Genomic DNA, 18,505 nt, shown 5'->3' with positions numbered 1-18,505 from the left:
CCATCTTCTTGCTGCCTCCTTCTCTCAAACTGAAAAGCTGAGACTTCCTTTCCCAGAACCCCTTTCAACTGACAGTGGTCAGGTGACCCATTCTCAGTTTGGAAAACAATGCAAGACCCAACTCTTGGCTGCTTTTTGGAGGGAAACATCAAATATAAGGACACGGACAGGTTGGCAGTGAAGGAATGAAAGGAAATTTTAGTGTGTAAGGAGGCGGTGTCTATTAGCAAGTTAATATCAGTCAAAATAAGTGCCAGGACACTGCTGTAGTCACAACCCAACACTGCACAGAGATAAAAAGGTACCGTCACTAGAAAGGCATTGGAACGCTCAACATTTTAGATATGCAGTAAAAAAGTTTGGAATATATTAAGTGAAAACCCATAAAACTAAAGACAGGATAAAATCCAAAATCAGAACAGAACATTAAAAAAAAAAAAGCTTTTAGTAGTTCATACAAAAAACAACCTGGATATCGATGAACTGAATAAGCTATCCATCCACACAACTGAGTATATTCCCAATAATTGTGAGATAAGGGGTTCCCAAGGTTACGGTGTGCTCATCACACCAGATCCTATGCTAGGCCAAAACATTAGCTTCACTAAGGCCTAAGAGGTGTCACCTGATGACAAAGAGACTGAGATCGAAATCAGTGAGCTGTCCAGAAATCCCCCAATACATGGAAACCAAACCATGTCCTTCCAACAGAAGGAGCCAGAGGGAAACAAGAAAGTAGTCCTACATGAAAATAATGACAGCAACACATCAAAACCTGCGAGGTGTACCCAAAACTGTTCTTAGAGGGAGATACATGACTTTAATACATATGCCTATATTTAAAAAGTAGGAAAACTTAGATGTTAAGGAACAGTAAATGAATATATACATAGGTGCAAACATCACATAAACCAATAAGCCAAACAGAAACATAAAACATAAACCAAACAGAAAATCATGATAGATATTTTTAAAAGCCCATGGTAGATGATTTTTAAAGACTGATAAAACTGCTAAAAAGTCAAATAAGCCTAATTAAAGGAAGAGAGAGAAATCAAAATGGCTGATATGAGATGAGAAAGAAAGCATATTATTATTTTTTTAATAATTTATTTAAATTTATTTTAGGTACATTGGTGTGAAGGTGTCAGATGCCCTGGCACTGGAGTTACAGACAGTTATGAGCTGCCATGTGGGTGCTGGGAATTGAACCCAAGTCCTCTGGAAGAGCAGTCAGTGCTCTTAACTGCTGAGCCATCCCTCCATCCCCGAAAGCATATTCTAAGCATATTATTTTATATACTAAAACTAGTAAAAGGGCTAGTAGGGGGCCGAGGGATGGCTTTGCAGTTAAGAATGCTTAGTTCTTTCTCACTTATATCATGGTCGAGGATAAGTACCCTCGCTAACTGCTGGTAAAACCAGAGTAATGGCTTCCTTGGGTGGGTATGGAGAGAGAGAGAGAGAGAGAGAGAGAGAGAGAGAGAGAGAGAGAGAGAGAGAGAGAGAGAGAGAGAAATATGGAGCCATTCCACATTTTGAATGCTTACGCATCAAAGATCATGTGTGTCACTGCTTATAAATTATACCTCAAAAAATCTGAAAAGCAGGACATCTTGTAAACATGAGCCAAACAGGAAGATAGGCAGAGGTTGGGCTGGCCTCACTGGTATGAAGATGACCTCAAGTTCAAATCCTTTCCAGGCAAGTTATTCAAATGGAATTCTGTTTTATGTGCCATTGGTCCTTAAAATTCAGTCTTGCAGAGTTTGAGATCAGACTTCCAATGAGGAAGCATCTTTCCAGGCTGAACAATGCCTTCTTATTTTTTGGTGGGATGGCTGTCATGCAGAGTCCCTAACCAGTTCCCAAGGACATCAGCTGGACTCATACTTCAGACATCTCTGGTGGAGATCTCAAAAGTCTGGGATCAGGAGCTGGGGGGACAGCTCAGTCATTCAGGTGCTTGCAATATAAGCATGGGGATCTGAGTTTGATTCCCAGAGCCCACATAAAAAGGCCAACATGGAATAGTGCTTGCTTAAAATCCCTGCTTTGGGGAAGCAGGGACAGTTAGATGCCTAGCACTTGCTGGCCAGTCAGCCTAAGCAAATCAGTGAGCCCTAGGTCCCAGAGAAAGTTCCAGTTTCAAAAACACAAGGCGGGAAGCATTCTAAGGAATGATACCTAAGGTTAACCACTGGTCCCCATATTTGTGTACCTATAATACACAGACCAAACACATAGGTACACCCACACATGCATGAACACACACATACATTAACACACAGTGTCTTAGTTACCTTTCTGTTCTCTGACAAAACATCTTGACCAAGGCAAGTTCTAGAAGGAAGGGTTTATTGGGGCTTACTGTTCCGGGGTAAGGGGGTAAGAGTCCATGCCCATAATGTTAGGGAGCATGGCAGTAGGCATATATCTTCCAAAAAGGCAACACCTCACTTTTAATCCTTCTCAAACAGCCACCATCTGGGGACCAAATCTTCAAATGCCAGAGACTTATTGGGGACATCTCATTAAAACAAGTCTGTGAGTTCCTCCTGACCTCAGGGAACCAACTTGGCAGTTCTTACACAGCATTCATATATGTACTCCAAGCCACATTGTTCCCACAGATTTAAAAAGAAAAAAAAAACAAAAAACAAAAAAAACACCACTGGATTGTAATCGAATTAACCAACATAATGAGAGAATTTCATAATTAAATGAGCTAATGTACATAAGGAAAGGAAGTGCTTAGCACATAGCAACCACCACATTGTGTAATTTCAGTATCTGTTTTCTTTTACAATAATTCGTTTTATAAATGGGGCTGGTGAAAAGAGAGCTCTCCGGCTGTGATGTAGAAACTGGTGAATGCAAGTACCCACACCTGGAGGCCAGGGGGACGCTGGGGACCTGCTCTGTCCCTCTCCTCCTTATTCCCTTGAGACATGCTATCTCACTGAATATGGAGCTAGGCTAGCAGCCAGCAATCCGCAACAATCCTCCTAGAATTCTGAACAAATGAGAAGCCCAGTGCTGGGATAATAGTGTGCGCAGCCGCGCCCAGATGTTTGCGTTCTGGGGAACCCAAACTGAGGTCCTCAAGCTTACACGGCAAGCTCTGTTACCCGCTGAGCCATCCCCAGCCTACAGGTGAATTTCTATATAGTTGTCTGTTTCCCCTTTTCAGGACCCGAACCTTTGTTCTTGTGTTAGCTGGCTCGGCTGAAGTGGTGAGGGATAGAACACTAAACTCACGCCAGCTTCAGCAGAAAGGGAGATGTCATTGGTTCACACAATCGAAAACTGTAGGATCGTCTATTTAAATAGCTCTAGGCCTTCCACCATTTTTGACAACCCTAGGCCACGTCTCCTGGAAGCTGTTTGTAATTGTTGAGGAGGGAATCTTGCTGTGTGACCAGGAGTGGGTGGGGCCAGTTTCACAGGCATCACACAGGGATAGCGGAATGGCGATGCCCCCCACAAAGAAGGAGGCAGAGTCTGCTCTGCTCTGTCTTCTGGGTGACTGACGCGTGGCTTTAACCTGCAGACCGAGTGAGTCCTCTATGCATCCGACATGGAATCCCACATTGGCTTGTGAGCCAGCAGATGCACGTCCCCGGGGCGGTATTCACTCCTGAGAGTGAACCCAAATCAGCAGGTCCTCAAGCGCCTGCGGGACTCTTGCGTTGTCTTGTTGAGATGTGCTGCGACTAGTTTATCTGAGGCTCTGATGATTGCAATGATCCTGTCCTCCATTTTTACGTCTGTTCTCAGCGAGGCACCAGCTCTGAAAACTCCTAAGAACATCAGTCTCACACTGAAAAGGCGGCTGTTCCTGATGATAGCCCAGGACTGAGTCTTGTTAGTCCACGGATCCGAGTCTCTTTCTTCCCGCTTGGTGAAAGTTTGGGATTCCCTCAGCACTGCCCTTAGGCACACTGAAGGTAGCTTCGTGGGCTCAAAGGGCAGCCGGGAAGGATTTGTTAATGTGTTTCATTTCTTCACACGGGTTGTTGAGTCACGCCAGGTACTTTAATTGCTTCCTGGTATGAGACCGGGGTGGGGGTGGGGAGGATGAATAAATTCAACCATTCATTTGGAAACTTAAGTGCTAGCTGACTGGAAAAGAAACGAAGCCTTGTTTTTTCACAAGCAGCAGCCAGAAAGTGTCCCCGGCTTCTGCTCTTACCATGGCCATCATCATCGCGTTTGGAGACGTTTCACACTTGGGAGGTTATTTATATAACACGGGCGAGGTGCAGAACTTGACAGTTCCTTCCTAACATTTCATTCAGGCCTCCATATTTTACCACAGGGCTTGGGACAGAGGGAGCCCCCAAGGAAAGTTCCTGGGAGTCTAGTTCAATTGGCACAAGGCAGTAGCCCAGGATGGCTGGGTAGAGGAAGGGAAGGAAGAAGATACTTGAAACCCAGATGTTTCTGCATATTTTTGCTTAAAAAAAAAACAAACCAAAAAACTCTGGACTTCCTACTCTGTGGTTTGATTAAAAAACTTGGTTCCAGCCAGGATTTGCAGTCCAAAAGAATACAATTTTTCTTACCCTTGGGAGGAATCGGCCTTTGTAAAGGCAATATTCAATAAAGAAGGCTTTTTCTTTTACCCACTCTGGGCACCAGATCCCAGACTGTAGTTTGCAATAGGATCAACCCAAGAATGTCTGCCAGGAATGCTTTTGGCTGAAAAATAGTGGAAACTATGACAAGAAGTTTCTGAGACACTTGATGAATGTCACATTAAAAAAAAAAAAAGTCTGGAGCCAGTACGAGGGCCCTGTTGTGCCAGCTCACGTTGGCAGCCCTTAGACTTTTGGCCTCTCTCAGGTAGCCTCGTAATTTCAGGGGGACAATCTTTCACACACCCAGATGGGGCATTCCATTTCTGAGAGGATAAAGAAAGGGGAACATCCTGTCCCCCAGATATTTTGATGCCTTGTGGCCAGGAATTAATCACAGGGCATCAATACAAACAAGAGTCTGGCAGGGCAAGCCTCCTTTTGCTCTCAGAACAAAATGGAGTTTCCTTTGCTAAGAAATGAAGGAGGGAGAGTGTCAGGTAAGCGGCGAGCGTGGCCTGCCACACTGGTTCTGAGGTTTACCTGTAGGACTTTAATGTACTCTGAAAGTCCTCTAATTTGGGAGTGTATAAAGACAGTGAGATTCGTTGGGACAGGCAAGCTTATCCCACAGAGTTAACGTGCTCACAATTACCCAAGAACAGAAAGGTTCCAAACTCCAACCACTGCCACCAGCAACAGTGAAGTCAAGTTGTGTGTGTTTCTGATCTAGACGAATTGAGGAAAGTCTTAGCAAGGCTCAGCTACAGGAAATGTTTCTGTCTGGACCTTCTCATCCCTTGTTATCCTGCTTCTTCAGCATTTACAGACTTCCTCCTGTTCTCAGCCATATACAAAACACATGGGCTCATTGTATTCTCTCTGCTCATCACATTGATTCATCTATCTGCCCACCCATCCATTCACCCATCCCACCCCCACATACACACATTTATTCATTCAGTCCCAGTTTTCCAAATTCCAAGAAGAGTCTCACCAACAATACTTTTACCTTTGCTAGGCTATTGCTCAGGTCTATGTAAACATCCTCCAGTGTGTCTGCAAAAGGATCCCTTTTCCTTTTCTTCCATCGAGGCATATGGCCAATTTCTCTGTTCTGAACAAGCTGCAATTCTTAGCTCAAGAGTGGAAGCATTCTGTATCAGCTGTGGTTTGGACATGAACACAATGCTTTTTGGTTGAGGGTTACTTGGGAAATTCTCTTCAGAGCTAGGCGTGACTTTGTAGGATCGTGCGATGGCCATAGACACACAGTTAAGCTGGGACTATCTTTCCCTTGACCAGCACGGTCAGCCTTGAAGCACAGGGTTTTGCAGCTGAGCCCCGTGGGAGTAGGCGGTGTCTCTATTTTCATGCAGAGAAAAAGCAAGAAAAAGAAAAAATTAAAAAAAAAAAACAAACAAACCAGCAACATTGCATTTCTCTCTTAGCTCAGACCCAGAAGTCCGGACTGTCATCCAACACTCCTAGCAATTTCCTTACTTTTCTAAGAAATGCAAGAGGCTTTCCATCACAATGTGCGGACACCTAGACACAATTTTCCCAAAACTGTTAGCAGACTTGGAAGTGTGCACCGAGGTGATGTCTTAGGTCAGTCCATTATAGGACAAGGCCACAGACCACACCGTGTAAGCATTAGATGCTCATTTCTCAAAGTTCTGGAAGCCTGCGTCCAATATGGAAGTGTCACTACAGGCCCTTCTGGCACACAGGTACCATTTTCTGAGTCAATGAATGACAGACAGAGGGAGTTCTGACTTGTCTTCCTTTTGTTCCAAGGGCGTACATTCCACCGTGGTGGGGAGGGCTAACTTTTCACAGCCTTCACCAGCAAATCCCTTCAGTTGGGAGTTAGGGCTTCAACATAGGAGCTACGGGAGGGGTGAACTAAGCCTTCTGCACCTGAGAGATGGCCATGTGTGAGTGAAAGGGGCAAAGAGAAGACTAGCCAGAGGAGAGGTGCCTTGGTTAATTTTCTTTTACCACAGTCACCCCAAGCTTAGCCATCTTTTTCTCATGCTTCAAGATTCTGGCTAGCAGGGACTTCCTTGGTCTTATGTAGCTTTGGTCTTGTATCTATAGGCTAGAGGTTTTGGCCTCAGGCAAATAGAGGCCATGGCTCTCTCTCATGTCCCCCCTCATCCTCCAAGGCCTCTCCTGAGAACTGGTCTGGCCAACAGGAAATATGACTCCCTTAGTGGTTCCAAGTTCTCCAAAGGTCTCAGGCCCTCTAAAACCCAAACCTCAAAATCTAGAAGCATCGTTGCATTTCCTTACAATCCTCTTGATCAGAGGCCAAACTCAGATGAGGAGGAAGGGAATGTAGAAACAAAAGCTATGGGATCCAGTGTTGAGAATTGCACCCAGAAAAGACAAGAATGCATGGGACAAAGCCTCCTCTTTCCAGCTTTGCTCAAAACCCGCATCAAAACTCCAGCAGAACCATTGAAGAGGCAGTTCCGCTTTCATACACGTGGGATGTGAAACCTGGCTGCGTAAGACTTCAGAGTCAAACTCAGAGCCACAAAGACTTCGAGATAACTCACTCATTTCCTCTCCATGCTTCCACATCCATTTTTAATAATCCTGTCCTTGGACTGAAGGCAAAGCCTTCTGGGAGCATTTTGAAGTAAATTTAGGGGAATGTTCTTGATCTGCTCTGGCCAAGGAGGACTTCGTGGCCACCTGTAGCAGAGCCTTATTTAAACAAAATGTGTTGATTATTTTTAGCATAACTTAAGCCCCGGGAGACTAATGAGGTGTTAACAGTGCGTGTTAATTATGTGATTTCTGTTGTCTTCATTAAAGCTAAGATTCTCAATCCTATTTGCCACCTGAAATCCCGGGAGAGCCCCGTCACTCCTCTGACCCGGCATCCTTTAGTTCCCTGCGGTTCACGCAATCACAGAGACAGGGTTCCACTCCCCTGAGGAGAATCAGATAAGCAGTTCACACATTCGGGAGACCTTGGGTTCCCCCTTTCGCAGCCCTTTCCATTTTTAATCTCCGTTATTAGTCGTTAGATCTGACAGAAAGTTCACTGCGCAGGAAGCTGGCGACATGAGCTCATGCTGGATCGTTTTTTAGGACTGACTGTCCTTCACAGAAAACTGCCAGAGAGGCTGAAAACCAGGAGGAAGCTGAAATCAACCTCCGCTGCCTTCCCTAAGCATTTCAATTAACCAAGGAATTGTGCTGCAGACGTGCATGACTCTGATTATTTTAAACTTCTGCTATCTATTCTATACCTCTGCCCCGAGTGACAATACATCCCATCCAGAATGCTCTTCCCTCAGAAGAGATAATCACCTGTTGTAGACTCATGTGAAGGTGCCATGAGCCCCTTCCTGCCTCTGTCTGCACTGCCAGTGCTTGAGACTTGGCTTGGTGATGGTGTTAGAGGCCTTATTGCCCGTCCTGGAGGTAGTGGGGTTCTTAATGATGGCCTCATCGGAACTATGAAGTGGTAATGAACATAGCAGGTGAACGTGATTGGCAAACAGCGCATTATGAGTCTCCTTAGTAATTAGAGTCATCTAAAAATGGAATGGGCTGTCACAGGAGGTGGTGAGCTCGCTGTCATAGTGACAGGGACACAGAAGTGGGGGATCCTTACAGGTGAGGGTAGAGTCAGTCTTGTGTGTACGTGTGTGCCTCTGCCAGCTGTCATCTGGATCCTCTGGATGTTCTAAGTCCATGTAAACAACAGTCTTGACTTGGGTGATTCACTAGACAGAGTGTGATACAGCAGAATATTAGGCAGCACTGGGTTCAAATCCCTGCTTCGGCACTTACCAGTAGTCCCCAAACCCTGAGTAGCTGGCATCAACTCTCTGAGCACCCATAAATGACCACCGGAATATATTGCTTCCAGAGCTATTGCAAGAGTTGGAAATAATGCCTTTAAAATACGAGGCCCATGATAAGCACTCAATAAATCACAGCTTTAGTGACCCCTAAGAGTCTAATTCTTTTTCTTTTTTTATTCACTCTCCACTTCAATGGCACAGTCAGGGTGTGTAAAAGCAGAAGTGGAAGGACCATAAGATCCAGCTGCAGCGCATTCGTTAGCACTCGGTCAGCCAAACGAACCTCCCTATGTCACTGGGTAGCACCTCCCACTCAGGCAGAGTCTCACAGCTCCCCACCCCACCTCTGTCCTGGAAAGGATCTTCACATTGCTGAACGGCTGCCAAGTGATGGACACATGTATATGCTATCCCCATCTGTTGTCAAACGAGTTTTAGAATAGGTCTGACCATCCCCCATCTTACAGAGGAAAACCGGTTCAGAGAGAAGGCCCGGGCCTACCCAAGGGCATTTGGGTGTCTCCTGGATCAACCCAACTGGATCTGCCACCAAATCATCCTTGAAATTTTGTGGCATCCACTGCTCACAGGGTCGTGTCAGCCTCCTAAAGATGCTCCCACATTACTGAGTAGGTGGGCCAGCCAGTGAGAGTCTGTGGAGCAGAGCCTCCATTTATAGATTCTGAATGAATTGTGAGTTGCCTTCAACTCATTCCTGAGTGTGTGCCACGTGTGTGTACAGTGGTGTACAGATGCATTTACCCATGTGCATGCCTGTGGTGTCCAGAGGTTGATATTAAGATGTCTTCCTCAACTGCCTCTCCATACTATATTTTGAGCCAGAGATTCTTACTAACCTTGGATCCCATGAATAAGCTAGACAGACTGACCAGCAAACCCCTAGGATCTGCCAGTCCCCAGCACTGGGGTTGCAGAAATACTCTTCAGTGCCTCCAGTCCTTATGCTTGGGCAGTAAGCACTCTACCCACGGACCCATCTATCCAACCCAATTAACTTATTCTTTACTCATTTGTCTTGGGCTTTATAGAAGAAATGCCTGGTCTTAATAAACCTTTATATCCCCTTTTATATGCATGGCTAAAGATTTGAATAAATAAAAAGTTATATATGAAAAGGCTGCCCTTGCGTCATCTTTTAGGTACCTACTATTCTCCAGAGACACTTTATCAGTTTCTATTCACAGCCTGCCGGAGGTTTGGGGGTTTGCTTTGTTAATTGAGATAAAGTTTATGCAACACGCAGTTCCCCATTCTAAAGTATACAGTTCAGTGGCCTTTGGTGCTTGCATAACACTGCCCCATCCCCCTCTCTTAGTATCAAAACATTTTTATCATCCTGGAAATGAAACTGCAGAAGCCAAAATTGCCCGTTGAGTAACGACTCCCTATTCCTCCCTCCTCCTCACTTCTGCCCGTCCTTGCTTGCTTTCTTCATGGGTCTACCTACTATGGGTTCATTGGATGCAAGGAGCACTATGGTGAGTGGCCCTTGGTGTCTAAATTCCTTCATTCCATGTTTTCCTTGGAGTGGAATGCTTCTTGGTTAACTTGTTGTTGTTTGTTTGAGCGTGTGTGTGTGTGTGTGTGTGTGTGTGTGTGTGTGTGTGTGTGTGTGTGTTGCTGATGATTTTTTTGGTTTTATTTTAGTTTGTTTAAAGTAAATTCTTACTGGTCATGCTGGCACTAGGGAGGCAGAGGCAGGTGGATCTCTTGGAGGCAAGCTTGGTCTACATAATGAGGTCCAAGCCAGCCAGGGTTACATAACCAGACTCTTTCTCAACAATTAAACAACACAAACAAACAAACAAAACTACCAAGATACAGACTCACTATGCAGCCCAGGCAGCCTTTGAATTTGCAGTTGGATGACCTCAACCTGGGATTATAAAATGGGCATGCACCAAACCCAGTTCTCAACATGTTTTTGAGGGTCACTCAAGTTGGAGCATTCATCAATACCTCACTCATTTTTATTAATATATTCTAATTAACATGTAGTAATTATGCATTTTTATGCAGTACAGTGTGACATTTCGAGACATAGCTACAATGTGTAACAATCAGATGAGGACAATTAGCATACGTATCACCTCAGACACATGCCATTGCTTTGTGTTGAGAACATTCAAAATCCTTATTATCTCTTTTGCAATATTTAATTGACTGCTGTCAACTGTAGCCATCCTTCTGTGCAATGGAATATTGGGTGCTATTCCTCTATTCCACTGGGCCCACCTGTCGCCATCCCTGCCTCCTCCAAACCCTTCCCCGACTCTGGTAAACACTGCTCTAGTCTCTGTGTCTTCAAGATAAACTTTGGCTTCTACATATAAGTGAAAGCATGCAGTATTTGTCTTTCCATGTCTGGCTTGTTCATCTGACACTTCATTCCTTTATAGGGATGATTGATATTCTACTAGGCATATGTATCACAATCTATTTACTCCTTCATCCACTGATGGACATTTCCATCCTGTTGCTGTTATGGACAATGCTCCCATAAGCACTTGTGTACAATTTTCTGTGTGATTACAAGCTTGTGATTCTCATGATTATATATCTGTGAATGAAATTTCTAGGTTATTTGCTAATTTATGTTTAAATATTGAGAAGTCGGTGTTGGGTGTGTATGTATGTTTGTTTTCGCAGTGCTAGGAGTCAAACCCAGGGCCTCATGAATACTAAGAGAATGCTCCACCACCGAGTGACATCCCAAGTCCTCCCATGTTTCTCAGCACATAAATTTCTCCATCTTACACATCTGTAGGCACATTACACTTTGTTTCACTCACCTGACAGTGGGGTTTAGAGTTCTTTCCAGTGGTATGCTAGTAAATGCTTAACAACTTACTTTTGTGAGGTGCAAATTCCCCTGGGATAACTCCCAGTGTGGCTGGCATCAAGCCATGCAAGACCACTGATTGCAACATTAGGAAGAGACACTAGTAAAATATCCTCGTGAATGGATCCAAGCTGGCTGTGGTGAACTGCTAGATCTTTCCATATCTGAGCAGAAGGAACTGCCTCATTCATTTTTATGAGTGCATAGCACACCACTTTAGGATGTGCTATAATTCTTTAACCTGTCCCTGATGGCAGACATTTAGCTGGCTTCCACTCTTTTCTTCTGCAAACTAGGCTTTAATGGATCACCTCATGTATGTATCATTTTGCTCATGTGCAAATACGGCGGTAGACCAGGCTTCATGACACCTTAAGAGTCACCGGGGAAGACATTCTTAAAAGGCGATTTATTCCTTCCTTGGACATTCTGGCTCTTAGAGCAAATGCTGTGTGGAGCAGCCACTGTTTCTGTCCCACTTTCCTTGTGAGTAAAGCTGATGTACATTAACTAGCCACTTGCCAACATCAAAGGATTGTCATCAAACTTCGAAACGAAATAGAAAAGCATGCTTTTCTTCTGGAAGATAGGAATTAGTGTCAATATAAAGTACCATCGTTCACACAGGATGAACTAAAGAGCTTTTCTAGTTCAACAGTGGAAAAAATACATACTTGACACATTGTGGCCCTGCTGTGGAGACACGTCAAGGCAAGACCCAACGGCAGAGGGACTGGCTAATTAGGAAATAGGCTAATGTGTTTTAGCTCCGTTCTTGTGCAGATTTGAAAATTCTAGACACTATTTCTCAATGGTGCTTGTACTTGAGAATGATCTAGGAAGCCTTTAAAATCTTAATTCCCTAGCCCACAGCTACAATTCACCCAGCCAAGCTATCTAGAAGCAGGTGCCCAGGCATCTGCGTTTCAGAGAGCTGTGGAGAGTCCACTGTCCAGGCAAGGCTGAGAAAAGATTACAAGGAAGGCCTCAGAGTGGGAAACACATCTGTCAGGGTCAACTGGGGCAACAGAGCCAAGGGAATGTGTGCGTAGAAATAAAAAGGGATTGATTTTAAGGAATTAGATACTGCTAAATCCGTTTTGCAGAGTAGGGCCTCCGCAGGCTAGAGGGCTAGTGAGAATCAGTGCTGTAGTCCAAATAAAAAAGCCATCTATCTGTCAGGGTTAGGGAGATGGCTCCATGGGTTAGAACACTTGCTATGCAAGCGCGGGGACCCGAGTTCAGATCTCTGGCACCTGCATACAAAACCAGGCATGGCCACTCTCAGCTGTAATTCCAGGCCTACAGGAGGGGAGGAAACAAGAGGATTACTGGGACAATAAGCATGAGAAACTCTGCATGCATACCCGTGTGCTTCTGTCTCTCTCTCTTTCAGCGTCACCCAGAGTAACGTCTGGCCAAGCATCTGAGTACCGTGGGTCAGCCAACTGAACACGTGGCATCAATTATCACAACTTAGCAACTCTTTGGGAGAATCCAGCTTCATCTTTCTGGAGTAAAGATGGTTTGGTTGCATGGTCCTTGGGTTTGCTTTTCTTGTTTGGTTACAAGCAGACTCTCTCCAGAATGTCTCAGCTGCTCCCTCAGGAGCAGCCATTGACGAGTATCTGTATCCCACAGACTTCATTAAAACTGAGGACTATGAGAAGATAAGGTTGTTGTTGGTTTTGTTTGTTCGTTTCTTTTAATTTCCATCGCCCCTGAAGTAGGTGGTTTTATTAGAAGATTATCAACTCTTTTTGGTCAGCAGCAGAGACCTTTGATTGTACAGGAAGATTCACTAGGACAAATAGAAGGTTGATCTTAAATTGTGACTGTATTCCTTTAAGAAAATTTGGGCCTACAAGATGGCTTAGCAGAAAAAGGGGCCTGGCGCCAAGCCTGAAGACATAAGTTTGATCCCCACAAGGTATAAGAAGAGTGTTTGCTCCCTCATACTGTCCTCTGATCACCATACATGAACCATGGTACACAGGTATACACATACTAAATAAATAGATGAATGAATGAATGAATAAATAAATAAATGTAATATAATTTTTAATGAAATAAGGGAAAATCAAATTCCATTCATCCTCTTGAAGAACTCCAGGGTCCAAATTCAGACCTCAAAGAGATTACCAGTAAGCATCTTCCTGGCCTTTCTTGAAAAGCATCTCTGCATTATTGAAAACACTGAGAGCAGGCTCACCTCTTCTCTCCACTGGCAGTGACTTCTGTAAAGTCCATGCTCCTAGCAATGGGATCTACTTCCTTCACTAAATAATGGAAGTTGGCTTTAGAATCCACCCGCTCTATGCTGTGGTCTATCACATTGACTGCATTTTCTGAAGAGCTGAATCTCAAACCGCAGGAGAAGAATTGGAGAGCATCTCTATTAGTCACTTTTCTGATTGCTGTGGTAAGATGCCCGACACAAAACAGCTTAGGGATGGAAGACTTTTGAGGACGGTATCTACCATGGCAGGGCAGCCATGGTGCAGGAGAGTGGGGCAGCTGGTCATGTTGTGCCCACATTCAGGAAGCAGAGAGAAACAAATGCTAGTGCTCAGCTCACTCACAGATAGTCGGGGTCTTTCCACCCCACCTCAATCCAGAAACGTCCTCACAGACATGTCTAGAAGATTGTTTCCATGGTGATTCTAAACCACATCAAGTTGATGAGCAGGAAAAACCATGATACCATCGAGGTGTGCGCTTGAAGTTCTTACCCCAGTAAACAGACCCAGGTCCTAGCGACAGCATGTGAGGTCTGAAGAGTCCCACTGAACCTCACTGTGACCATATGTGACATTCTGGTTCTCAGAATTCTTGGGTTCTGTCAAAGCCACTCTGAAGCTGTGGAAGCAGCTGTCGGCAGAATCTGGGGCTGCTGAGAATCAGAGGGAGACAGAGTCAGCTTCAGTTTGCAATGGGGAGCTGTGGGGTGAGTTTGTGGAGACTGTAATAGGGGACCATGTTTATGAAAATAGTTTCATTTTGCCAGCTAATGAATCAACTCACATTCAGACTGGCCCAGAAGCAGGAGGGCTGCAGTTAAAGATCAGCTAATCTTTGATTTTTAGGTAAGGCAGATGGTGTCGTTAAGACAGGGAGCACGGTGTGGAGACTTGTCTCATTTGCAGATGCAAGGAGAAGGGCCAAGCATGTGGGGGGTCTCTTCCCTTGGCTTCTCTGTTGGTGCAGGAGGGATGCAGGTCAAGCTGTCCCAGCATGGAGGAGACAGGCCACTCTTCGATCCTCATCCCAGCTACAGATCTCTTTTTAAATGAGTGACAAGGGAGGCCACCTGTGCAGACTGCAGGTGTGGTATGTGGAGGGAGGACCGGCATGCACCCAGGTACTTGGCTTGGGAAGACATTGGCCTGTTTCCATACTGCTTGGTAAACACTCATTGACATAAGCCTACCTTGCTGTCCCCAGCTCTTTATCTCCCTTGGGAACTTCACAGACTTTCCCAGGATCCAGAAGCTAAAACGTTAATTCCCGGCACAGTAGGTCATACAAAATGATTCTCTCTGTTGCCTTGACTAAGCCTCAGCTGTAAGACTCAGAATTCGGAAAGATTGGTGGCAAAAAAGAGTTTCAGCCCATTTGATAGAATCCATGGTGTGCTGGGAAAATGATGGACAGCCACCTTTTGCTTCTCTCCATTATGAAAGGACTGCAGAGATCTCCCAGGTCATCCACAAAGGGATTCGGCTTCAGCAGAATGCAGAGCCAGCTACACCATTTTGGATGGGCTCTAAGCCATCACATAGTGTGTGTTCCATCAAGTTAAACAGTCACAGAGGGACGACATTCCCGCCCTTCGTCAGGACAGCCAGCATTCCCAGCTGTTTCTATCCTGTGCCTGACATCTCTCAAAGGCTCAGGTTGTGTCACTCAGACCTATTCACCTTGCTGTCTGCAAACTGTGGCATTCTTCTATGGATTGACTCCCGAAATCTGTCTGAGCTCCAAGAAAGGAGTGCTGGTCTCCTTATAACCATTTAATCTTAAAACATAGGTGCATCAGTGTTCCCTGATTCCACAAGGGATCAGAAATCAGGAGATCAATTCAGTGAGACCCAGACCTGGCATCATCCAGGTTTAATGCAGATGGTCCCCGAGCCCCACTTACCACAAGGGTGTGTGGTTAGTCCCATTGAGCCCTAGAAAGGTAATAGCTTACCTCAGCACACATAGCTTCAAAGTTTCAAAGTCTTGTAGCTAAACAACCAAATAATACCCCTAGCTATTAACCATTACGTAAAGCACTGTTCTCAGGGGTTCTGGAATGATCTGAGAAACCCCAATCGTGAAACATTGAAAAAAGAGCAAAAGGCACGTGGAACTTGTGAGTTAAGCACAAATCTAAGCTGGAAGGGCCTTGGTGGCTCTCAGGTTGCCTTAGACAGGGTTCTTTAGAAGAATAGACCAATAAAGTACATGGGATTTGTTGGATTGGTTCACGTGACAGGGTGATGGATAGACCAACAGTGACAGAGTGTATGCTGGAGACACAGAGATCACTGCAGTTACTCACTCTAAGAAGCCATCTGCCTCAACAGTTCTAATGCAGTGCTGAAACCCTCAGAAGCTCCCTGGAGAGGTTCTGCTATTGAATCCATGTTGAAAAGCCGATGGAGCTGGAGTCTAAAGTCTGTGGGCAATGCCAGCTGCTGTAGGCATGCACAGGAGGAAAGGGGACTGGCACACGTGCCCATAGTGCCTTCTCCAGCCCATTGGATGGTGCCACCCTTGCTCAGGGTCGATATCTCCCCTTGCTCACGTGTGATCTTAGTTACTTTTCTATTGCTGTGATAAGACACCATGATCAAGGCAACTTACAGAAGAAAGAGTTTACCTAGGGCTTACGGTTTCTGAGGGTTAGACTCCATGACCGTTATGTCAGGGACCGTAGTACCAGTCAGGCAGGCACGGCACTAGAACAGTAGCTGGGAGCTTGCATCTTGATGCACAAGCATGGGGGAGAGAGAGAGAGAGAGAGAGAGAGAGAGAGAGAGAGAGAGGGGGGGGGGGGGGGGGGAGAGAGAGAGAGAGAGAGAGAGAGAGAGAGAGAGAGAGAGAGAGTGGGAATGGCACAACTCAAAGCCAACCTCCAGTGATGTATCTCCTCCAACAAGGAGGTCACATCTTCTCATCCTTCCCAAACAGTTTCACCAACTGGGAACCATGTATTCAGACAGATGAGCCTATGGGGGCCATTCTCAGTCCATCACACATGTCAGTCCCCACAAACACTCATGTAAGGTTCAACCACTCTAAACACCTCGGAACCCAAGCCTGAGTTGACAGCCAAGGCCAACCAGCACGCATAGGAAACAAGTTTGTCCGCAAGAAGCCTGGAGAAGGTCCCCTTGGTCCAACGCTCTCCCAGTTACCTTGCTGTCTGGTCTACAGTGTCTAGCATCAGCTTCAGGCCCAGCACCAGTGTGTTCAAGCTCTCCAGCAGTAGCTTTCTGCTGACATTGTGTGCATGTGGAAAGGAAGGTCAGCAAGCACAGATGGGACGGCCCTAGACCACTCGGTGGGCTTCTCAAGACTTCCAGCTTCCCCGCTGCCTTTTTCCTTTTGGATTTCATCTCTTCCGTTTAGAGTAAATATTATTTTCCCTGATGACCTTGTTAAATCAGATTCATCCTTTCTGGGTCATTTTTCTTTCCTCCTTTTAAAACTAACCATTTATGTTCCTTTGGTAGCACATATATATTAACCTAGAATAATACAGAGACCATCAGCATGGCCTCCCCCTAGGATGGCACACACAAATTCATAAAGGGATCCATTTATGTATCCAGGTAAGAATCAATTAAAACACAAATCTAACTACCAGTTGAGTCAATAAATCGGTCCTCTGATTTATTTGTCAGCGCCACAAAAATGCCTTTACATATTCGAAGTCATCTCTTTGGCCCTCCATATTGGTGAGAAGCTGTCCCTGTGGCAGACCTTGGAGATCAGAGAACGCGCCGTAAGCATCGTCATCCCCTCAGCTCCTGCATGTACCTCACTGCAGACATCCAGGAGTTCCTCTCCTGTCCACTTTAAACCCATCCATGGCAACGCTGGACCACTCCCGCTTATCTGTGCTGTGCAGAGACAGAGAGAAGCAAACCGTCCTCACCCTAGAAACAAATCTTCATTTTCTCAAATTTCAATTATGAGTCTTTTCAATGCTTCTTTCAATGGGCAAGAACACAAAAGTGTCTTTTCAAAAACTTTCTTCTTGGTACTCATGGAAGGCATTCCTGGATGAATTGAATACCGTCAGCACACTCACGGGTTTGGAAGTTTACAAGGCAGTTAGCTTTTCGGAGAGGCTCACCAGTCTGCCTACCATGGGCAAGAAAGAATTAAATGACACATAATGGCTTATGCTAGAAAGCAAAGAAAATGCTAAGTAGCTGCTGAAGGCATGCCTAAGGGACGGTAGGAAAGGCTTGGAGGGTTGTATAGGCGTCTGCTCAGGCCGCCCTGACAAAACACACAGACGGGATAGAGGAGGCCAAGGGATTTATTTAGCCACAGACATGGAGGCTGGAAATCCAAATAAGATGTCTGCAGAGTTGGTTTCTCCTGCAGGCCCTCTCCTCAGCTTGTAGACACTTCCTTCTAGTGTCCTCACATGGCCTTTCCTCCGTGTGTACACTGTCTCTTTTTATAATTGTTTATATAAGCTGCTGTTTGCAGCTGTCACACTCCGGGCTCCTATAAGGAAGGGACCTGGCTGGTCTAAGGGTCTGCTGTCTTCCTCATCTCATAACAACGTCAGGGTTATTAGATAAGGTCCCCGGCATAGAAGCACACTTAACCTGGATGACCTCTGAAAACACATTATCTTCGAATAAGTCACATTAGGATGAGGGTTTCAATATGTGAATATGGGGCCACGGTGCAGCCCATGATAGCCCTTGTTCTGTGTTGCTGCCCAAGGCCTGCTATGTGAGCAAAACCAGGTCAATAAAGCACTCTGGATGTCACAGTATGGAGAGCAAAGTAGGTGAGGGTTGGCATATATAATGACACACATAGCTGGCTTTGACTCCTCGTTGCCTCGGGGGCTGAATGTAAGCACATTCTGTTCAGACAGGTTGGTCCCCCTGTCCATTTCTATTGTTTGACCTATTTCTCCTGTTAACTGTTTCATAGAGCAGACTGGACTGGAGGGCAGCGGAGTGTGACAATACTTGGGAGGTCCTGCTCCT

Source organism: Peromyscus californicus, unplaced genomic scaffold (assembly GCF_007827085.1).
Source record: "Peromyscus californicus insignis strain IS unplaced genomic scaffold, ASM782708v3 Scaffold_13__1_contigs__length_99412109, whole genome shotgun sequence".
NCBI lineage: Eukaryota > Metazoa > Chordata > Mammalia > Rodentia > Cricetidae > Peromyscus > Peromyscus californicus.
The sequence above is the reverse complement of the archived record's forward strand: the minus strand, read 5'-3'. Positions refer to the sequence as shown.